Source organism: Hyperolius riggenbachi, chromosome 6 (assembly GCF_040937935.1).
Source record: "Hyperolius riggenbachi isolate aHypRig1 chromosome 6, aHypRig1.pri, whole genome shotgun sequence".
In the NCBI taxonomy this organism is placed as follows: Eukaryota; Metazoa; Chordata; class Amphibia; order Anura; family Hyperoliidae; genus Hyperolius; species Hyperolius riggenbachi.
Genome location: NC_090651.1, coordinates 143,046,907 through 143,069,039, shown reverse-complemented (window position 1 = coordinate 143,069,039; position 22,133 = coordinate 143,046,907).

The following is a 22,133-nucleotide window of genomic DNA, read 5'->3' as shown; positions in this document are numbered from 1 at the left end:
TCGCATGGTCACTGACCAATGTTCTAAAGCTGGAAAGGGTGAGGCCACTACTGGCAGAGGTGAAAACTTGGGTGACCTCCCCGTGACAACCTGAAATGGGGAGAACCCTGAGGATACAGACCTCAGGTTATTGTGGGCAAACTCTGCATACGGCAAGAACCTGACCCAATCATTCTGGGTATCGGCCACATAACACCTGAGGAACTGCTCGAGGGCCTGATTTACCCTCTCAGTTTGACCATTGGTCTGTGGGTGGTAGTGTTGGGTGAACAGTGTTCGCCACTGTTCGGGTTCTGCAGAACATCACCCTGTTCGGGTGATGTTCGAGTTCGGCCGAACACCTGATGGTGTTCGGCCTTTTAAGTTCGAGTTCGCCCCGAACTACTGAATGGCCGCCGAACAGGGCCGAACAGGGCCCCTGTTCGGCCGAACAGGGCCCTGTTCGCCCGAACATGCCGCAATACGGCCCCCCTATGGGGTCGCAGGCATAAGGGGGGAGCATGCCCCGATCGCGGGGGGGGTCGGAAATTCCCCCCACCCCCTCCGCTAGCGCTCCCCCCTCTGCCCGCTTCCCCATAAAAAAAGTTTAAGGCAAGTTAAATAGTACTTGGTGGCTGGCCTGGCACTGGCAGTGGAGTGAGGAGGAGGAGGAGTCCGAGTAGCAGAGTGACGCGTTGAGGCCGGGCAGCGGGCGGTTCAGCGGTAGTACCCTTGTGGTACTTCCGCCCTTTCTCTGACCTCACGTCCTCTGCATACGAGGGTACGCGTCACGCGTACCCTCGTATGTGTCATCACGTAGAGGACGTGAGGTCAGAGAAAGGGCGGAAGTACCACAAGGGTACTACCGCTGAACCGCCCGCTGCCCGGCCTCAACGCGTCACTCTGCTACTCAGGCTCCTTCTCCTCCTCACTCCACTGCCAGGCCAGCCACCAAGTACTATTTAACTTGCCTTAAACTTTTTTTATGGGGAAGCGGGCAGAGGGGGGAGCGCTAGCGGAGGGGGTGGGGGGAATTTCCGACCCCCCCCCCGCGATCGGGGCATGCTCCCCCCTTATGCCTGCGACCCCATAGGGCCCCCAAAATGGGCATGTTCGGGGGTCCCATTGACTTCCATTGAGTTCGGCGTTCGGGCCGAACATGCCGAACATCTGGCCCATGTTCGGCCTGTTCGGCCCGAACCCGAACATCCAGGTGTTCGCCCAACACTAGTGGGTGGTAGCCGGAGGAAAATGACAACTTCATCCCTAATTGTTGACAGAAAGCTTTCCAAAAGCGGGAAGTGAACTGGACTCCCCTATCCGACACCACATCCTGAGGAATCCCATGCAGCCTGAAGATGTGGAATATGAACAATTCTGCCAATTCCTGTGCAGAGGGGAGTCCGTTCAAGGGAATGAAGTGTGCCATCTTGCTAAACCTGTCGACCACCACCCATATGACCGTTTTACCCTCAGAGTTGGGCAATTCACCCATGAAGTCCATGGACACATGGGTCCAGGGTTCCTCGGGCACCGGAAGAGGCTGTAAGGTGCCGGCAGGAGCTCGCCTAGAAGCCTTGCTCCTGGCTCAAATGGTGCAGCTTCCCACGAACTCTTTACAATCAGAGTTAATGGAGGGCCACCATACACTGCGACTCAACAACTCCAGAGTACGAGCTATCCCAGGGTGACCAGCATTCTTGTGGGCATGAAATGCCTCCAAGACTTTAAATCTTAACTGAAGGGGAACAAAAAGAACCCCCTCTGGTTTGCCTTCAGGAATTTCCTGTTGAAAAGGACCCAGCTCTGTTGTCCAATCCAACTCAACCTGTTCCCCAGAGGGTTCTAGATCCTGTTCAGAGGTTTCCACTACTTGGGCTTCATTAGCTGCAAGAGGAATCTGCTTAAGACAATGGTCGTGACAGTATGGAGACCAGCTTATTAACTGCCTGGTACTCCAATCGATGTCCGGGGAGTGCTTCTTTAACCACGGCATGCCCAAAATGACCGTGTATGTGGACATTTCTAAGACCAGAAACTGCATTTGCTCCCTGTGCAGGGCCCCAATCTGGCAGGACACAACGGGAGTCTGGGTGATGTTGAGTGGCAAAGGAGAGTCATCCACGGCAGTAATCTTAATCTGCTCCCTCACAGGAATCAAAGGAAATCTAAACTGATTAGCGAACCTTGCAGACATGACACTTACAGCTGACCCAGAATCTAAAAATGCCTGAGTAGTGTGAACCTGACCCTCCCAGGTGATAGCGCAAGGAAGCAAGACACGTTTATTACTTAGAGGTATATCAAGGTTGCCTAGGGTAGTACCTCCAGCTACTCCTAGGCGATAAAGTTTTCCGCCTTCTTGGGGCAAGCAAAAACCATATGCCCTTTATCGGCACAATACAAGCATAACTTCTCTGCTCGCCTTCTGCTCTTCTCTACTTCTGAGAGCTTGGTCTGTCCAATTTGCATTGGCTCATCAGCTGGTGGAGAGGAAGGCGTAGGAGCTGAGAAAGTACAGGAAGAAAAGTTTTTTGACGGCTTAGCCCAAGTTTGCTTCTGATAGCGAACCCGTCTATCAATTTTGATGGCCAACGAAATGGCCTCATCCAAAGTCTTGGGTTCTGGATGACCCAACATAAGATTAGACACCGCATCAGACAATCCAAAGAGCGCATATTGCCCCCACCTGGCTGAAACTGCCCATCTCCTGAACTCGGCAGCATAAACCTCGACAGAACCTTGACCCTGCCTGAGGACTTTTAACTTCCTTTCAGAAGTCACTGCCAAATCAGGAATGTCCTAAATTACGGCCATGGCTTTAAAGAACTCCTCCACTGAGGTCAAGGCCTCATGCCCCGTAGGAAGACTGTATGCCCAGGACTGGGAATCTCCAGACAATAAAGTTTTAATGAAACTGACCCTCTGACTTTCTGTACCTGAAGAAACGGGTCATAATTCAAAATAAGATAGGCATCTATGCTTGAAATTACTAAAATCCAAACGATGCCCTGAGAATTTCTCAGGTGGGGGCACCTCACAGAAGGGGGAGACACTCGAATATTAGGATCCAATAAATGGTTAACTGACTCAGCTTTTTGCTCAATCTGAGTCTGTTGAGCGTTCACCGTTTTAATGAGTTCATTAACGGTGGTGGTTAACACGTCGACCCGTTGGCAGAGTGCCTCCATTATACTTTACTGGTCTGTTGTTCTGTAATGGTCTTGTGTAGTAGCTCAGATGTCTGATTATATGGTGATCTGCAGAATCACCAATAATACAGACGCTATACCTGATTATGGGTGATCTGCAGAATCACCAATAATACTAGTATAGCAGACAAAGAGCAGAATGTGTGTAGTGATTAGGTGCAACCGTAACCTATAGTTAAATGAGACCTCACCAGAGGGGCTGGTGAGGTATAAACAGTACACTGACCGTGCACTAAAGTACAATCTCCAGCAAGCTGGAGAAACAATACTGAAGAGGCTGAATCTCCCGAGGAGTGGGTGATTCAGAATGTACTGCAGGCAAATGAACACCCGAGGGGCGGGTGAGTTAGACTGTACTGCAGCCTAAGAGACACAATAATACTACAATGACAGATTACCTAAAGAGCAGGTAATTAAGGCTGTACTACAGCCTAGCAGAACTGCTTCACCAGCGGAGCTGGCGTAGTTAACCCCTTACAAGTGGCGAGGGCCCACTGATGAGTAAAATGGTCATGCAGGCAAGGTTCGACAACAGAGAGGTAAGTATTGGTACAGGATCGTGAGACAAGAGAGTAATCGGTATTCAGGCAGAGGTTCAGCAACAGGAAGGTACGTATCGGTACAGAATCGTGAGGCAAGAGAGTAATCGGTAATCAGGCAGAGGTTCAGCAACAGGTAGGCAGATAGGTGAAAGTACAGGATCAGAAAGCAGGTTCATAGTCAGATAAATAGCTAAGAGTCATACACAGGAGATCAATACAGAAGCAATATCCTAGTCTAGGTGTGAAGTCCTTGGCATCAACACCCGGGATCTAATCTACAAATAACAATAGCAAGGTAACAATATCCTAAACTAGGTGTGAAATCCTTAGCATCAACACCTGAGATCTAGCCTAAGGTCTGAGCGCTAACACGCAAGCATTCACGACAACAGACAGTGTGTGAATGAAGCCCGCAGGCTTAAGAAGCAGAGGAGACCCCACTGACACGCCCCTCCAGAATCAGCCAATCCTGGGCGTCGTGGGACTCCTCTGACATCAGCCGACCAGCAGGTCAGCTGATGGGCTTCCTCCCCACATAAAGGTCCCGTCTGTGCGCGCGCCCGCGCACTACGGAGACCCCCTGCACCTGAGAACGTTCCGTCCTCGGCGTCCTAGACGCCACCCGGACGGATGGCCGCCTGGAGGCAGCTGCGGCGGTGGTGCTGCTTGCCACAGCTGCCTCGTGTATTATACAGTAGGTAGGCATAGGTAGGTGCTCCAGTAGTTAGCTAGGCATAGGTAGGAGTCCCAATATAGGTAGGTAGGTGTCCCAGTATAGGTAGATAGGCATAGGTAGGTGCCCTAGTAGTTAGCTAGGCATAGGTAGGAGTCCCAGTATAGGTAGGTAGGCAAAGGTAGGTGCCTTAGTATAGGTAGGTAGGCATAGGTAGATGTCCCCGTATAGGTAAGTAGGTGCCCCAGTAGTTAGGTAGGCATAGGTAGGTGTCCCAGTATAGATAGTTAGGCAGGGCCTGGCACAGTAATAACAATTACCAAGGTCCAGCTGCAACAGATAGGGCTGTATAATGTCTGTGTCAGTGGGCAACACAAAAAAAAACACATCAGGAGAACATTAACTCTCAAAAGAGCTGTTGAGGGGTGCTATTTTAGCAATAACAATCAGCCAGGAGCAAGCTAACAAGCCTACAAGAGTCTAACTTATCTTTCCCTATGAGAGAGTCTGCAGCAGCTGTCCCTTCACTAATTACTGCAGGTACACGAGTGAGTGTAATAGCCAGCGCTGCCTGCCTTTTATAAGGGGGGAGTGGTTCCAGGAGAGAGTGTAGCCTAATTGGCTACAATGTGCCTGCTGACTGTGATGTAGAGGGTCAAAGTTGACCCTAATGGCGCACTATGGGGGCGAACCAAACTTCCGCAAAAGTTTGCCTGGAACCGTTCGGGCCATCTCTAGACCTGTATGAGCCACTTGGGGGGGAGGGGTGGGGCAGTGGTGGTGTGGTGCTCTCAAGCTAAAGGTGGTTTGTTGGCCAGCTGGGATGCTAGGGTGACTGTCACACAATTACTTGGGGGGGGGTCTCTCTGGCTGAGGGGGTTTGGGAGGACTTGCATCTGCCACTGGGGGGGGGGGGTGCTTACTAACTAAGGGAGGTTATTTCGCCTTTCAGTGCCACTGTAACCGGCACTGAGTGGGAGTCTCTGGCTGAGGGGGCCTGTTGTGGTATTGTAACTACCACCCAAGACCCCCTCAGCCAGAGACCCCCATTCAGTGCTGGTTAACGTGGCACTGACAGGCCAACAAACCTCCCTTAGCTAGAGAGCACCCCCCCAAGTGGCACTTGCATGTCCTCCAAAACAACCTCAGCCAGAGAGCCCCACTTAGTGTAGATGACAATGGCACTGGCAGGCCCCCAAGCCAGAGTTGTAATTGTATACACCACCTGTACTGAGAAGGGGGAGTTCTCTGGCTGAGGGGTTTTTGAGGCCTGCTTTGAGGAGTCGGAGCAGTTTTGGGGTTCCTGGAGTCAGAATGGGGGGGAAGCAATACAAAAGAGTCGTTATTTTACAGGAGCTGTAATTTGTTTAAACGGGTGCATTTGAGTATTAAAGGAAACATCAGGCGTTTAAAAAAATAGATCCATTTACCTGGTGCTTCCCCTTGGCAGCCTATTTGTCCCTCGCCGCAGCTTCACTCCCAGTCAGTGTCCTGGGGGCCTCTCTATTACAGCTTCAGTGGCGCCTGCACAAGTGCGCAGCTGCAAAAGTATGCGCCTGTGCAAAATGCCCCCGGCTATGGGAGCATGCAGGCACAGAAGCCACTTACATTGTCAGGTCGGTGGCTGCTACAGAGGGGACACTGGGAGCGGAGCTGCGGTGAGGGACACATAGGCTGCCAGTGACTGAGGAAGCCCCAGGTAAGTAGATTTTTTTTTTTTTTAACGCCTGATGTTTACTTTAAAGGATTCATGAGCTGGAAAAAAAAATTAAATGTTTCATATGGGCACATATAGGGACAGAGTCATTATTGTTAACGCGTGAGTTAAATGTTCTTACGTGCGCTAGTGAAGTTGCGTGACCTATTTATCCCTCGGGCATGCTACTGGCAGTGTAGTGTACATACCTTAGCAACGACCGATCGTTGTAAGTGCTATGCAATAGTAACGTATCGCTACTGTGAAACTTCACTAGCATGGCCGCTACTATGATAATTAAGTTACGCTACTTCACTAGCACAAGTAAGAATATTTAACTTGCGCTTTTGCAGAGCGTTAGCAATAATTAATCTGCTCTATATACTCCTATGGCCTAGAAAAAGCCCATGGGGGGGAAGGGGGTAAAGGGAGGGGGGCGTATTTTTTGATACTCGCCCTGGGAGAAATTTAAACTAGAAACTGAACTGCACTGGTGGAGGGACCTGTGTTCTTGTCAGGGGTGTAACAAGATAGTGCTGGGTGACCTCTCTCTGTTGCACCCCCCCCACCACCACCACCACCACCATCACCAGTATTGGTAGTGGTGGGGGGGGGTGCAGAGCCAACAGAGAGAGGTGGCCCAGCACTCTGTAGTTACACACCTGACAAGAACACCGTTTGCTCTGTATATTTTTACAGCAATGAGCCAGCTGAGGTCATAAAGTAAGAACCCTTTACAAGGGTAACTACAGTAGCTAGGAACACTATAGGTTAGGAGGTGCCCAATATGGATGAAAAAGTAAATATATAATCAGCCTTTTGAGGAGAGTAGTCAAAGGAATTTTTCACACAATCTTTATGTAGCACAAAGATAACGTGTTTCAATCTTCTAGCCGCTTTTTTGGGTCAATAAACTGCTTTCAAGAGAATTAAATTTATTGACCTGAAGAAGTTGTCTTTGTGTTAAATATTGTTTGATAAATACATTTGATTACACTCCTTACAGGTAAGCTGATTATATATTAACTTTTTTCACTTTTTGGGCTCTATCTACCCTATATTGTTCCTTGTGTATAATAGAGTTGTTCCAGCTGGAGGGGTAAGGAGAAGAACAATGCACTCAGCAGAGACTATCTGACACTCCAGCTCCAGATCTCTCTGGAATGCATCGCTGTGGATATACTGTACACACGCTAAATTCTTGGCAGTACAGCAGTACCAGTAAATTGTACTTGTATGACATATTTTATCTTCTGTATTTGCATCAGTTCAGATCGTTCAGAAACAGCCTTATCAGTCCGCCGACAGACTGTACACACGCTGTACTGTCTGCAAAAAACTGACGACGGACCCGTCGTTGCCTTTAGTATGGCGTGTGTACAAGCCTTAACCCACAGTGTCTATATGTGCCAAATGATTGAATAGGCAACACCTGATCTGGATATTTGTAACCGGATAATGCTACCACTTCACATCTATGGCACCTGCAGACAGTTAAACCTTTGCTCGGCATATTGGATATAATTAATCAGACAAGTTTGAAAGTTCAAACTATCATTATTGCTCCATTAGAGATTAACGACATGTGTCTTTCTTCTACTTTTTTCTTTCTAGAGACAAACGGTGAGCTTGGGTTACAAGCACGTTGCAGAGTCTTTTTCCTAAGGACAATCACTCTATCAAGTCTATGGACATCAGCAACAGTTTAGGTATACCACTTCAGAATCAAAGCGTCTCTAGAAACTAATGTTGAAAAAGATATTGAAAACTATATGAACGAATAAATAAATGACTGCTTAGAAGTCTAAGCAACCCCAAACATATGACAAATTATTTCAGTTTCTCTTAAATGAATCAAATGCTGAAATCATTAAGAAATAATCTTTGTGATATGCAGATTTGCAGTAATGAAATTCTGCACTAGCCTTATTAAAAATCAAAGCCCAAACCACAGAGTCATTTTGGTAGATGCCAAAATAACTAAGAACAAAGATAAGGACAAAAATCTCATTATAGTGTGTACATTTAACCACATAAGAATAAATGTACAAAGGCACAAATATCTTCTTTCCCGGTCTTCCGAAAACCACAAGAAAACCATTTGCCCCTTTCATACAATAATTATTCAACATTTAAGCTCTGTTTCTCGATGCAGTATAAATTATTTCAATTGCTTCTGAATTTTTTTAAAATAAATTTGCACTTCAGACAAATCTGTTCTAGCTTGGGGCCTTTTTAATTTCTCGCTATTCTTTTTGTGTATTACACTTGTGATGGGTATTAAGAACTGCTTAGTGTGTTCCTGCCACAAAGTTCAAAAATCGTTTTGGCTATCCGTTTAGCGCCAAGCCACTCCTTAATATTAAGGGTCTATTTTTCTACCTTCTACTTTTAATTTGCCCTCTTGGCTGATGCATAGAAAGCTAAAGCTATTTGTAGTTAATTGACCAGTTAAGGTTGGAGTGAGCTTGAGATGTCTCCCAGTGCATCACTGCTGAAATATGCAAATCAACTATTGTTGCCCTTAAAAGCTAAACACACCTCCAGATCCGCTGTAATGCAATGATGTGTCAGCTTATTAATTGTACCAAGCCAAAATAATCCAACATGCATACAGACTGTTTTGGACTGATTGATCCTCATCAGTGCAAGACATGGATTAATGTGGCTCTATGGAGTAGGACTTCAAACACCCAGAGGTACAGACTAACCAGCAAGCTCATGGTGAAACAGAACTCATTGGCGTGTGTAAGGGGCTAGAATGGTCCAAAAAGCCCCCTTACTAAAATGCTATGGCAAACAAAAGTTTGCTTTCTTAAAACAAAGTATTTGTGATAATTCAGGTTTTAGGAAAGCAAACTATTGTTTACCATAGCATTTTGGTAAGGGGGCTTTTTGGACCATTGTAGCCCCCTTACACACTCCAATGAGTTCAGGTTCACCATAAGCTTACTGGTTAGTCTTGCACAAACAGTTGTCATTGCTTGTTAATACAAAAACTTAAAGCAGCATAACCTGCCCTTTCTCTTTGTACAGCGCTGCGTAATATGTTGGCGCTTTATAAATACAATAAATAATAATAATAATAATAATAATAATACTATTATCTTAACCTTTCCATATTTAACTCCATACCTTTCTGCCTGAAGCCTACAATCACTTTGATGACATTTTACAAAAAACGTAAAGAGGAACTCCAGTGAAAATAACGTAATGAAAAAAGTGGTTTTTACAAAAATTATGTATAAATGATTTAGTCATTGTTCGCCCATAAAGATGGCCCGAACGGTTCGCCGGCGAATGGTTCCAGGCGAACTTCCGGGGTTCGCGATCGCGGAGAACCATGAACTTTTCCGGAAGTTCAATTTGCCCCCATAGTGCATCATTAGGGTCAATTTTGATCCTCTACATCACAGTCAGCAAGCACATTGTAGCCAATCAGGCTACACACCCTCCTGGAGCCACTCCCCCACCTTATAAAAGGCAGGCATCGCCGGCCATTTTACTCACTCGTGTGCCTGCAGTAATTAGAGAAGGGAGGGCTGCTGTGCAGAGACCTATAGGGAAAGCTTAGTTAGGCTCTTGTAGGCTTCTTAGATTGCTCCTTGCTGATTCTTATTGCTAAGAAAGCACCCCTCAACAGCTTTTTTGAGAGCTAATATTGTTCTTGTGATCTATTTCTTTTTGTGTGTGTGTGTCCCACAGACACGTGTGTTGCATAGACAGCTTCGGTAATTCCTACTGTGTGTGACATTGCCAGGCCCAGCACATTCAATGACTACCTGTGTGTGTGACAGGTGCACATTGTAATACCCATCACTGCATATACCTACTACCTGTTGTTCACTTCAGTGCACCCACCTACCTACGTGAGCACACACAGTGTCCCTGTGCCTGTCCGGTACCTGTCTGTGTGTGACAGGTGCACATTGTAATACCCATCACTGCATATACCTACTACCTGTTGTTCACTTCAGTGCACCCACCTATCTACGTGAGCGCATGCAGTGTCACTGTGCCTGTCCGGTACCTGTGTGTGTGTGACAGGTGCACATTGTAATACCAGTTATTGCATAATTGTTCACACTACCTGTGTGACCGCACGCTGTGTAATATACCACTGCAAGCATACCTGTTAACTGCACCTGTATGACAGCTGCACATTGTATTGTAAAATCAGTCACTGCATACCTTTCACTGCACCTGTGTGACTGCACATTGTATTAGTCAAGTCCGTGCATACCTTTCACTTTATCCCCCCCGATATGGATAAAACAGGTAGAGGCAGAGGCAGACCCAGAGGCAGGCCACCCGGAAGGTCTGTTCGAGGTCGTGCTGACGTGATTTCATGCGGCCCTGGCCCAAAGTACAGTGCTCAGAAGAAGGCATGTCCCATCAACTCCCAAGATTGTCAGGACGTGGTTTACTATTTAACACAGAACACCTCATCTTCCGCAGCCACCAGCGCTACTACTAGCAGCACATCCACTGCATTTGACACTTCGCAGGAGTTATTTGGTTGGGAAATCACTGATGCACAGCCATTATTGTTACAACAAGATGAAGGCGCTAAGAAAGTTACGCCACCTCATATGTCTAAGTTAGGTGACACTATGGATGTAAGGTGTGAGGAGGAGGATGATGAGGCAAGCGAAGCTGGGGAGGATGATTATGATGATGATGATACAGGTGCCACGTGGGATCCTAAGAGACATGATGACCAGGGGGGACAGTGCAGAGGGGAAGTCAGAAAGGAGTAGGAGGAGACGAGTTCCTGAAAGAAGCAGGGGGAGCTTGTCATCAGAAACAGCTGGTGGCAGTGTCCGGCGCCATGTATTGCCACCTATGGACAGCCAGCCAACATGCCCTTCAGCGTCAGCTGCTGAGGCCACCATAGTGCCCACACCTCAGGGTGGCTCAGCGGTGTGGAAATTTTTTAATGTGTATGCCAAAGATCAGAGAAATTCCATCTGTACTCTTCCACCAAAGATCAGAGAAATGCCATCTGTACTCTTCCACCAAAAATTGAGCCGTGGAAAGGCCAACACCCACGTAGGGACAACTGACTTACGAAGGCACCTGCAGAAAAGGCACAAACTGCAATGGGAAGACCACCTGAGGAAAAGCAGCACACAAAAGCAAAGCCACCCTCCTTCTCCTCTTCCTCCTTCAGCTGCATCATCTTCTGCCGCTTTCTCCCTTGCACATTCACAATCACAGCATCCTTCCTCCACTCCGCCTATCACCTTGAGCGGTTCCTGCTCCTCTGCCCACAGCAGCAGCCAGGTGTCCGTGAGGGAAATCTTTGAGCGGAAGAAGCCAATGTCTGCCAGTCACCCCCTTGCCCGGTGTCTGACAGCTGGCTTGGTGGAACTGTTAGCTCGCCAGCTGTTACCATACCAGCTGGTGGACTCTGAGGCCTTCTGAAAATTTGTGGCCATTGGTACACTGCAGTGGAAGATACCAGGCCACAATTATTTCTCTAAAAAGGCGATACCCAAACTGTACCATGAAGTTGAAAGGCAAGTGGTGTCATCTCTGGCACACAGCGTTGGGTCAAAGGTCCATCTGACCACGGATGCATGGTCTGCCAAGCATGGTCAGGGCAGGTACATTTCTTACACAGCCCATTGGGTCAACCTGGTGACTGCTGGCAAGCAGGGAGTATGTGGCTGTGCAGCGGACCTAATGACACCTCCACGGCTTGCAGGCAGGCCTGCTGCCACCTCCTCTCTACCTGCTACATCCTCTTCGCTGTCGTCGTCCTCCTCCTCCTTGGCTGAGTGGCAGTTCAACTCTACTGGTGCTGCGATCTCCTCTCCAGCTAAACAGACCCAGCACCCCAGGGCCTATGCTGCGTGCCAGGTATGACGATGTCACGCCATATTAGATATGTCTTGCCTCAAAGCGGAGAGTCACACTGGAGCAGCTCTCATGGCTACTCTGAACAAACAGGTGGATCAGTGGCTGACCCCGCACCAACTGGAGATTGGAAACGTGGTGTGTGACAACGGCAGCAATCTCATTTTTGATTTGAATATGGGAAAGATGGCATGGCACATGTGCTGAATCTCGTAATGCAGAGATTTGTGTCTAAGTACCCAGGCATACAGGATGTCCTAAAGCAGGAAGGTGTGTGGGCATTTCAGGCGGTCTTACACGGCCATGGCCCGCTTTGCCAATATACAGCGGAGAAACAACTTGCCGGTGAGATGCCTCATTTGTGATAGCCCGACTCTGTGGAATTTAACCCTCCTGATGCTGGACCGCCTGCTACAACAGGAGAAAGCCGTCAAACAATATCTGTGCAACAATAGTCAAAGGACACAGTCTGGGGAGATGGGGATGTTCTGGCCAAAGTACTGGACACTGATGCGAAATGCCTGCAGGCTCATGTGGCCATTTGAGGAGGTGACAAACCTGGTGAGTTGCAGTGAAGGCGCCATCAGCGACTTGATCCCGTATGCCTTCTTCCTGGAGCGTGCCGTGCACAGAGTGGTGGATCAAGCTGTGGAGGAGCGTGACCAGGAACAGGAGGAAAAGTTGTGGGATCAATTCTCAGCAGAAGCAGATGATTCCTCAACACCTGTGGCAGCACAGAGGGTGGAGGAGGAGGAAGAGTCGTGTGGGGAAGAGGAGTCAGATATTGAGGAAGGTGTTGTTTTGGAGGAGGAGGATGAGGCGGAAGAACAACCTCAGCAGGCGTCGCAGGGGGCTCGTGCTGCTCAACTTTCCTGTGGTATTGTGCATGCCTTGGGGAAGGAGCAGAACTTAGCTGACATCACTGAGGAAGAGCAAGAGGAGATGGATAGTACATCTGCAACTTTGTGCAGATGGCGTCTTTCATGCAGTCCAGCCTGTTGAGGGACCCCCGTATAAAAAAACTCAAGGGGAATGAGTTGTACTGGGTGGCCACGCTACTAGACCCCCGGTATAGGCACAGCTGTTTGCGGTGCATTACACACTGAGTTTGGTGTGTCAGGGCTCATTTCCACTATTGCAGTGTGCAATCGCCTGGATTCCACCGCTGATGAAATCGCATGCGGATGTGATTCCCCATGCGTTTTATGCCGTGAATTTGCATGCGAATTCGCATAGGTGAGGGTATATGTGATTTTAACCATGTCACTGCCTGTGTGAATTTACATTGGTACCTATGCGAATTCATGGCAAAAACCGCATGGGGAAACCGCATGCGATTTCCCTATTAAATACATTGCATGCGATTCACATGTGATTCGCATACATTCCACTCGCAGGCGAATTCTGCGGCTCTTTTGTGCGTTTTTTCACCACTGAAAAAAATGCACCTCAACAACGCTACAGTGGAAACAGGCACATTCACTTGCATTACATGTGCGAATCGCGATAGAGGAAACGAGCTCTCAGTGTGAAGCAGTACTCTAATTACACTCCCTGATTGATGTGCAAGATGTTTTAAAGCACTTTAGGCCTCCAATTTAGCATGCAATCTGATTTCTGCCCATAAAACGCTGCTGTGCATCAAATCTGGATTTTCCCCCGGGACTTTTGACGTCTATCCCACTCATCCATGCAAAAACTCAGATGTTATACCCCTTGAAACATCCTTTCCATCACTTTTGTGGCCAGCATAAATGTTTCTAGTTTTCAAATTTCGCCTCTCCATTGAAGTCTATTGCGGTTCGCGAACATTTGTGGAGGTTTGCGAACCCGGTTTGCAAACCTAAAATCGGCCATCTCTATTTGCCCATTGTAACATTTTTCCTCTCCCTGATTTACATTCTGAAGTTTATCATATGGCGAAATTTTTACTGCTGGGAGGTGATGTCAGTGAAAGTAGCTGCTGCTTGCTTTTTTTTTGGGCAGTTAGAAACAGCTGTTATTTCCCTCAATGCAACAAGGCTTCCACAGTGTGATGTCAGCACCTCAGTGCTGTGAGGCACTGAAATCAAACTGTGGGAGGGGTTTCACCACAATATCATCCATACAGAGCCCCCGGATTAGCCATTTGAGAAAAGGTAAAGATTTCTCATGGGAACGGAGTTATCAGCTACTGATTGGGATGAAGTTCAATTCTTGGTTATGGTTTCTTTTGTAAGACTATGTTCATATTGGGGCATTATGGTGCAGCATAACGGCATCATTGTAATGTGGAGAGTCACACTAAAATGCAAAAGTTTACAGTGTGCCCATTGCAGTGTGCTCTACCAGCGTGCAGCATTCCAATGCACTGCATTACCACAAAATACATATATTAACAGTGACAGTGAAGCATATTTTTCATTGACTGTATGCTTTGTTGTATGTGGTCAGATAACATGCAGAGTGAATTGTATGTTCCATTGTATTGTGTTTCTGCTTTACAGGGAATGCACTGCAACTCTGCACTGTGAACCAAACCTTGCAGACAGAAGGAACTGGAAAGTCAATTAATTCAGTAGTGCCAAAGATCAGAGCTACAACTGAAACAAGCAAACCTCATATATATATATATATGTATATATATATATATATATATATATATATATATATATATATATATATATATATATATATATATATATATATATATATATATATATATATATAGAAGGATGATCAGGTGAAGTTAAAGCAAGATAAAATACTGCTTTTAAAAATCTATCTAGCAGTGGTTGAAATGTTTATAAATCACTAGTGACCTTAGCCCGTTTAAAAACGGGCTCTAGTCATCGCCAGCACCCCCCTGGAACGTGCTGCTCCTGTCCCAGGCTGTCCGTGCTGTGCACATGCGCAGTAAAAAAGACACACAGACACACGGACACTGATGACGCAGGGACACCTGCAGTTTTACTTTTACTAGTATAAAGCATTCCCTCCTCCAAAGCCTGGATTAACATCACAGGAACCTATAGGCACAGATGTCCTGGTACCTTAGACTTCTCCCTCCATGGACCTACAAACTCCCACCAAACCACACTGCAAGTGTGCTGGCTGGCCCAGCTGTCACCTCTCCCCTACTTACCCTGCCCTGTATAGGTAGCTACAGGTGCACCTTAGCATTAGGTAGTCTGAGGTACCCTCAGTATTAAAGTGGACCCAAATTAAAAATACAAGACTTCAGAAATAAAATCTATTTTCTAAATTATAATAATAAATAGCAGCCTTTTTTCAGCTGCATGATGACAAATATAAAATGTTTTAAATTTATTGAAGGAACCCCTCCCTTCCTTTTATATTGCCGGAATAGAATCCGGCAGACTGGTGGAGTAGGAGGTGTCCGGCAAAGGAGGAATTGGTAATCGCTGCCACCTGTATAACCCTAGTTATAAAAAGAGAAGTGCGAAAAACATGCACTGAAATGCTCATAGGCTTGAAGGAGTGTTTATTTATCTTTGTATGTGTCAGAGTGATGCAGCTAAATATTTTGAGTTAAAAAAATGTTTGGTTTGGGTCTGCTTTAAGTAGTTAGAGGTGCCCCTGACTGAAGGGAGATCTCATTGGTAGAATGCCGAGAGCTGGGTGAGTGTCCTCTCATTTATACTCTGCTCAGGACTCTGTAGAGGGAAGTAGAGAGGGAGTCACTCTGGGAGGGAAGTGAGCCACCTTTCTATCATCAGGCACCTACAGGCACATGCCTACAGTGCCTTATGGTAAATCCGGCCCTGCCTCCTCCCCTAATAAATAATAATGCCAATTTCAAGAGTATGTGCCTGTTTCAACTTGCAGTTCCTTAGGGCTATTTTCCACAGAAAATCATGATCAATGTGCTGCAATGTAATCATGATTTTCTCCATTAAAAACAAGGGCATTTCTAGTGGTGATTTTTGGTGGGTATTGAAAAAAAAACACAGCATGCAGAGCATTTAGAATTGGCCAAAAATGGAAGTGTGCTGATGAAAAAAGGGCACTGTGATTCACATGTTATCATGGTGCCCTTGGGATTGGCAAAATGCATTAGCTCCATAGCTGAAATCGGAGCACAGGTGGTGGAAAAAGGTCCTTGCTCCTTGGTGATCGATGCAGATTAGGATGAAGTAGATTTTTCTGTAATTGTGATTTTTTTTTTTTGTGATCTTTCTGAATTTGCATTTTTATGTGATTTTCCTGCGATTTTTTTATGTGGCTTTCAGTGATTTTTTTTTGTAATTTTTCTGTACTTAAGATTTTTCTGCCATTCTTGAATGTGCAGAAAATATTGCTGTACTTTGCTAAAGAGAAAAAAGAAGTACAGAAGTGAGGTCACACTGTGACATCACTGGCCTTTCTTAAAGAGAATCTGTACTCTGAAATTCTTACAATAAAAAGCATACCATTCTATTCATTATGTTCTCCTGGGCTCCTCTGTGCTGTTGCCAGTTTTGGGCAGTGTTTACAAACAAAAGACATGGATGCTAACCAGCTTGTGATAGGCTCAGATAAGCTCAGTCTGTGTATAGCTTCTATCCTATCACAGCAGAGCAGCAGATTCCTGCCTCAGCCAACAAAGCTGACAAAGGAAAGAAAATTAAATTAAATAACAGAGATTCTACAGCAGGCATGGGCAAACTTGGCCCTCCAGCTGTTAAGGAACTACAAGTCCCACAATGCATTGCAGGTGTCTGACAGCCACAGTCATGACTCATAAAGGCAAATGCATTGTGGGACTGGTAGTTCCGTAACAGCTGGAGGGCCGAGTTTGCCCATGCCTGTTCTACAGGGACTGTGCAGTTAGGAAAGGCTGCAGTAAGACGGACCACATTAGAACAGGTATAGGAACTTATAGGATAGAAGAAATCAGGCTGAAAACTTTGTTGCAGAGTCTCTAAGCTTTAGGCTGCTAGCTTTATTTTGCACAAGCTACACACTAGTGCCAGTTAAATCTCTTGCCTAAATATACGTGTACATAAAAGGAGAAATACCGAGAGCCCAATATAGTGTAGTACGTACTGGTAGATGGGATTCTAGAAGAGTACAAAGGTGGTATACTCACATAGCAGTTTTATCTTCAAGTCAACCACTGTATAGGCAGGTAAGGAGCTTGTCCTGTCCCCATTCAGGATTAAGAAGTAGCTCTCTGTAGATCAGAAAACAAAGGGGGATCTCCCTCCACCAAGGGTGGATACAAAGATATGTGCTGAACAGAGGCGCCAACAGGATAAAAGCAATCTTTAAAATTGTTAAAAAATGCTTGGGGGGCACCTCCTATAAACAGACGCTCGAAACTGTCAATTATTCAGATATATAGTTTATTGGCATACTCCACAAAAAGTTGCAACACGTTTCACGGGCATAACCCCGCTTCCTCAGGCAATAAAAATGGGGAAGCATACAACAGCAGCAGGTCCGGTATACACCAGCCGCCTCTGTGAGAGGCGCCTGGCGTATACCGGACTCTAGTGTCAATTATATAGTTTATTGGCATACTCCACAGTCTGCTTGTAGGAGGTAAGTCCACCACTGCCTCCCAATCACTTTTTAACAATTTTAAAGATTGCTTTTATCCTGTTGGCGCCTCTGTTCAGTACATACGTGTACATAAGTCCAAATTAGTCAGTAGGATTGCTATTAATCTCCTGAGGTACAGACTAACCAGCAAGCTCATGGTGACCCAGAACTCATTGGAGTGTGTAAGGCGCTACAATGGTCCTAAAAGCCCCCTTACTAAAATGCTATTGAAAACAAAAGTTTGCTTTTTTAAAGCAGAAAGAATTTGTGATAATTCAGTTTGGAGTGAGCTTAAGATGTTCCCCAGTGCATCACTGCTGAATATATGCAAATTAACCATTGTTGTCCTTAGAAGCTAAACACACCTCCAGAACCGCTGGAATGCAATGATGTGTCATCTTGTTAATTTGTACAGAGCCATAATAATCCAACAAGCAAACAGACTGTTTTGGATTGGTTGATCCTCATCAGTGCATGGCATGGATGGAGTAGGGCTTGAAACACCTCCTGAGCATTACGCCACTCAGGAGGTTTTTCAGCTTTAGAGTCCCCAGGACTAATTCAACTGTTTGCCTGGCTGTAAAATGTTTAGCTAGCACTAGGCTAGTTAGTATAGGTAGCCGGCACCCCCTGATCGCCCCCGATCCAGCCAGTTAATACATTACCCAGCCTGGCTCCAGCGATCGCCGCAGCCTTCCCGGACAGCTCCGCTCTTCTCTATGACATCATGCGCTGACCCGATCCTTCCCATAGAGAGACCCGAGCTGGCCGTGGAGGCTGCGCCGATTGCTGGAGGCAGGCTGGGTAATGTATTAACTGACTGGATTGGGTGGTGCCAGCTGCCTATACTAGCTAGTCTAGTGCTAGCTAAAGCTTTTACAGCATGGCAGCCAATCAGTTGAATTAGTTCTGGGGGAGCCCTGAAGAGCGCGAGTGGTACGCCCGACACAGTGTCAGGCATACCGCTAAGGAGGTTAAGCTGCAAATACATTTGAGATGATTGAGAATCAAGCTAGTCATTATGATGCAGAATTATAGTAATTATTATGAAATCTATTGTAAAATGGACTAATCAGATCTTGCAGTAAAAGCATTTTGCTGGTCCATACTGAAGCTGCATAGCTGGAAGCTGCAGTTATATTCGCATATTTCTGCATCAACTTAGAATTATTTGCATATTTCAAGTAAAGTAGAAAGCTGGCACTGAGCCAAAACTTTGTACTGAACACCTTTTAGATGTCCATGGCAAAGGAGTATAGGGACACAAAAATGCCTGTAGACCTTTGGTGCGGGAGGGTGCAGTTTTGTATTAAAAAGGTTTTAAAAGTCTGTGGCAAACGGATGCAAAAAAACAAAACACCTATAGACGTCAGTGGCAGACTAAGAACTGCTCTTACAGTATATACTCATTATTCAATCCACTGGCATTTGTGGGGTTAAATCTTGACATTTTGTGCAGACAGGATGCATAAAGCTCCCGCTCAACATTTACAATATCGCAGTAGTAGAGTTTTGCTGCCACACTTGCCGCATTAAATCTGCATTATGAAGCCCAGTGTGGATTTGCCTAGTGATGGACTGTGCAGAACACAGCTCGGCAGAGAGCTCTCGGCGTCTCCATAATAAAAGGCTGATGAATATTTGACCTTCCTTTCAGACTGGGCCCAATAGCAAATATCTCACTTCTCCCCAGAGGCATGTGTTCATTTAAATGCGTCCTGCAGGGTTTTTTTTCCGTTCTCTGGGATGAAAATGTTCAGGTTATGAATTACCTATTTCCCAGTACAGTTAACTTCCAGAGATGGATATGCTAATGTAAACATATTCCTAGATCCTTTAACACCTGTGTTACAGAGAAGGGGGAAAGCAGAGCATTATCTCAGTCACACACGTGCATACGGCTGCACTTGTTAAAAACATACATTTCAGTGTGATGCAGCGAATAGGCACATCCCTAGCTCATATCTCGCTGTGCTATGGAAGCATGTTTATATATGAAGGTGCTGGTGTCTCCTGTGAACTCCCTAATTATTCTGTGCCTTGTGAAGCAGTAAAAAGTTTGTATAAAAATATTGTATAAACAGCCTGTCTAAGCTGAGTTTCTTCCTTTTTAGAATAACACGGGTAAGAAAAATGTACGGTGCACTGTACTAAGCAGTAGTTGAAATGATTTTTGTAATGGGGGTCAAATAATTCTTTTATGATACTAATTATATGATGTGGCTAACACTAAACTCCCCACCTAAATCTTAATACTAACCCCCTGGCACTCCAAAGTGTCTAAACTGTAACCAAAGTAGTAGCCGATTGGGCTAGTGAAACCGTAGCCTGAATCTAACGATTAGCCGAAATGCTAGCCAATTGGCTGCTAGTAGCTAATCAGCTAGCATTGGGCGCATGCACCCGCCCCACATTGGTGCCCTTTAACCGGTTCAGCACCACAGTCCGAAAATCTCATGCATCTGAGCAACGTTCACCTCCCATTCATTCGCCTATAACTTTATTGCTACTTATTACAATGAATTGATCTATATCTTGTTTTTTTCCGCCACTAATTAGGCTTTCTTTGGGTAGTACATTTTGCTAAGAATTATTTTTTTCTAAATCTATTTTAACAGGACGATTAAGAAAGAAATGAAAAAAAATCATTATTTCTCAGTTTTTGGCCATTATAGTTTGAAATTAATATACGCTACCGAAATTAAAACTCATGTATTTTATTTGCCCATCTGTCCTGGTTATTACACCATTTAAATGATGTCCCTATTACAATTTATGGTGCCAATATTTCATTTAGAAATAAAGGTGCATTTTTTCAATTTGCGTCCATCACTATTTATAAGCTTATAATTTTAAATAATATAATAACATATTCTCTTGACATGCATATTTAAAAAGTTCAGACCCTTGGGTAACTATTTATGTTGTTTTTGTTTTGTTTTTAATTGTATTTTTTATTTATTTTTTTAATAAAAAAAAGTGTATGTGGGTAATTTTTGGTGTGGGAGGGAAACTGCTAATTTTAAATGTAAAATAATATTTATTTTTTTTATTAAAAATGTATGTGGGTGCAGTTTACAGTGAAAAAAGTCCTGGATGCGAACGATCTCGCATCCAGGAACTAAAATGCTGGGGAGAAGTTTCCTGGGGGCAGAAATACCGCGCTCTCTGGAGAGAAAGCGTCGGTATTTCTGCAGGGAAATTAGATCGTTGAATGGGAATTATATTCCCATTCATTGATCGGGGGGCTAGCGGCGGGCAGCAGGAGCGCGCGCGGGGGCGGGCCCGATCGCGCGCATCAGCCGGCGGCAGCAGCAGTGCCTATCTGGACAAGGAAGCTCGTCCAGATAGGCCGAACTGGTTAACCAATATTTTACATAGGCTTGTATTAGATACCTGCTGAAGCCAGCACCCAAATAATGGTGTAGATAGAGGGATGCAGGCCTCTTGCCATGGGTGCCACAGTGCTATGGGTGCCCTTTATTCCCTGTGCTGTGCCACATGTCCTGCCCCACCATGCTTGCCCTGGTTCTTCCCCGTCACTCAGATCTCAGATCAGCGGCGACCAAAGAGAGAAAGTGACACAGTGACTGCGGACATGCAGCACTGCATATGCGGAAGTGACATCATTAGTCAATTCCCTCGTGTGAAATGTGCCATGCAGGTACTGTGTACCTTCTCTCTCTTTGGTTGCTGGTGATCTGAGATCTGTAAGTAATTGACAGAGGGGCTACCTATACCAAGAGGAGTTTAGGGGGAAAGGGGGAGGGCTGGGGACACCTCTAACTACCTACACTGGGAGGGAACTACTTAAACTGGGCACTTCCGGATACCTATACTGGAGGGGCACCTCTGTCCAAATATTGGGGGTACCTCTGGCAACATAATACTGCAGGGCACATCTGGTTACCTATTAGTTTTTGAGGGGTTGGGGGGGAACAATTTCAGTATCTGTCATGGGTGCTATATTGCCCAGATACGTCCCTACACCCAAATAAACTGCTTAGCTTAATTCCTCCAGCACAGAGTTGAGGAGTGTGATGCTACTACAGCAATGGGATTGAAAACCTTGTAAAAAGATATAAATGCTTGAATACATTTTAAATCAAAAAAGGTGATTGTGTGGAATAATAATCAAAATATACAGTGTGCCTGAAATAAAATACTTCCTTATTTTATTAATTGTAAATGACTGTTATATATACATAGCTGGCCTTTGACAGCTGGAGCGGTCGCTCAGGGCGCCGGCTTCCAAGGGGGCGCCTATAGCTGGTTACCTATACTGAGGGCACCTACACCTGATTTCCTATAATGGGGGCACCTATAGCTGGCTACCTTTACTTAGGGCACCACACCTGGCTACCTATACTGGAGGCACCTATGCCTGGCTACCTATATGGGGGCGATGGAGACCTTCAACTGACTTCCTATATTGAGGGCACCTACACATGAGATCCTATACTGGTGGCACCTATGTCTGGCTACCTACCTATACTGAGTCTGAGGGCATTTTTTTTTTTGGGGGGGGGGGGGGAATGCGGCTATAACGTGTGGTAAAAATTGTCGGTGCTATGCTATCATTCTAAATGGGAGGGGTGGGGGCAGCTAACTGTCCCACTGATTGTTTTTATTAATATTCCAGA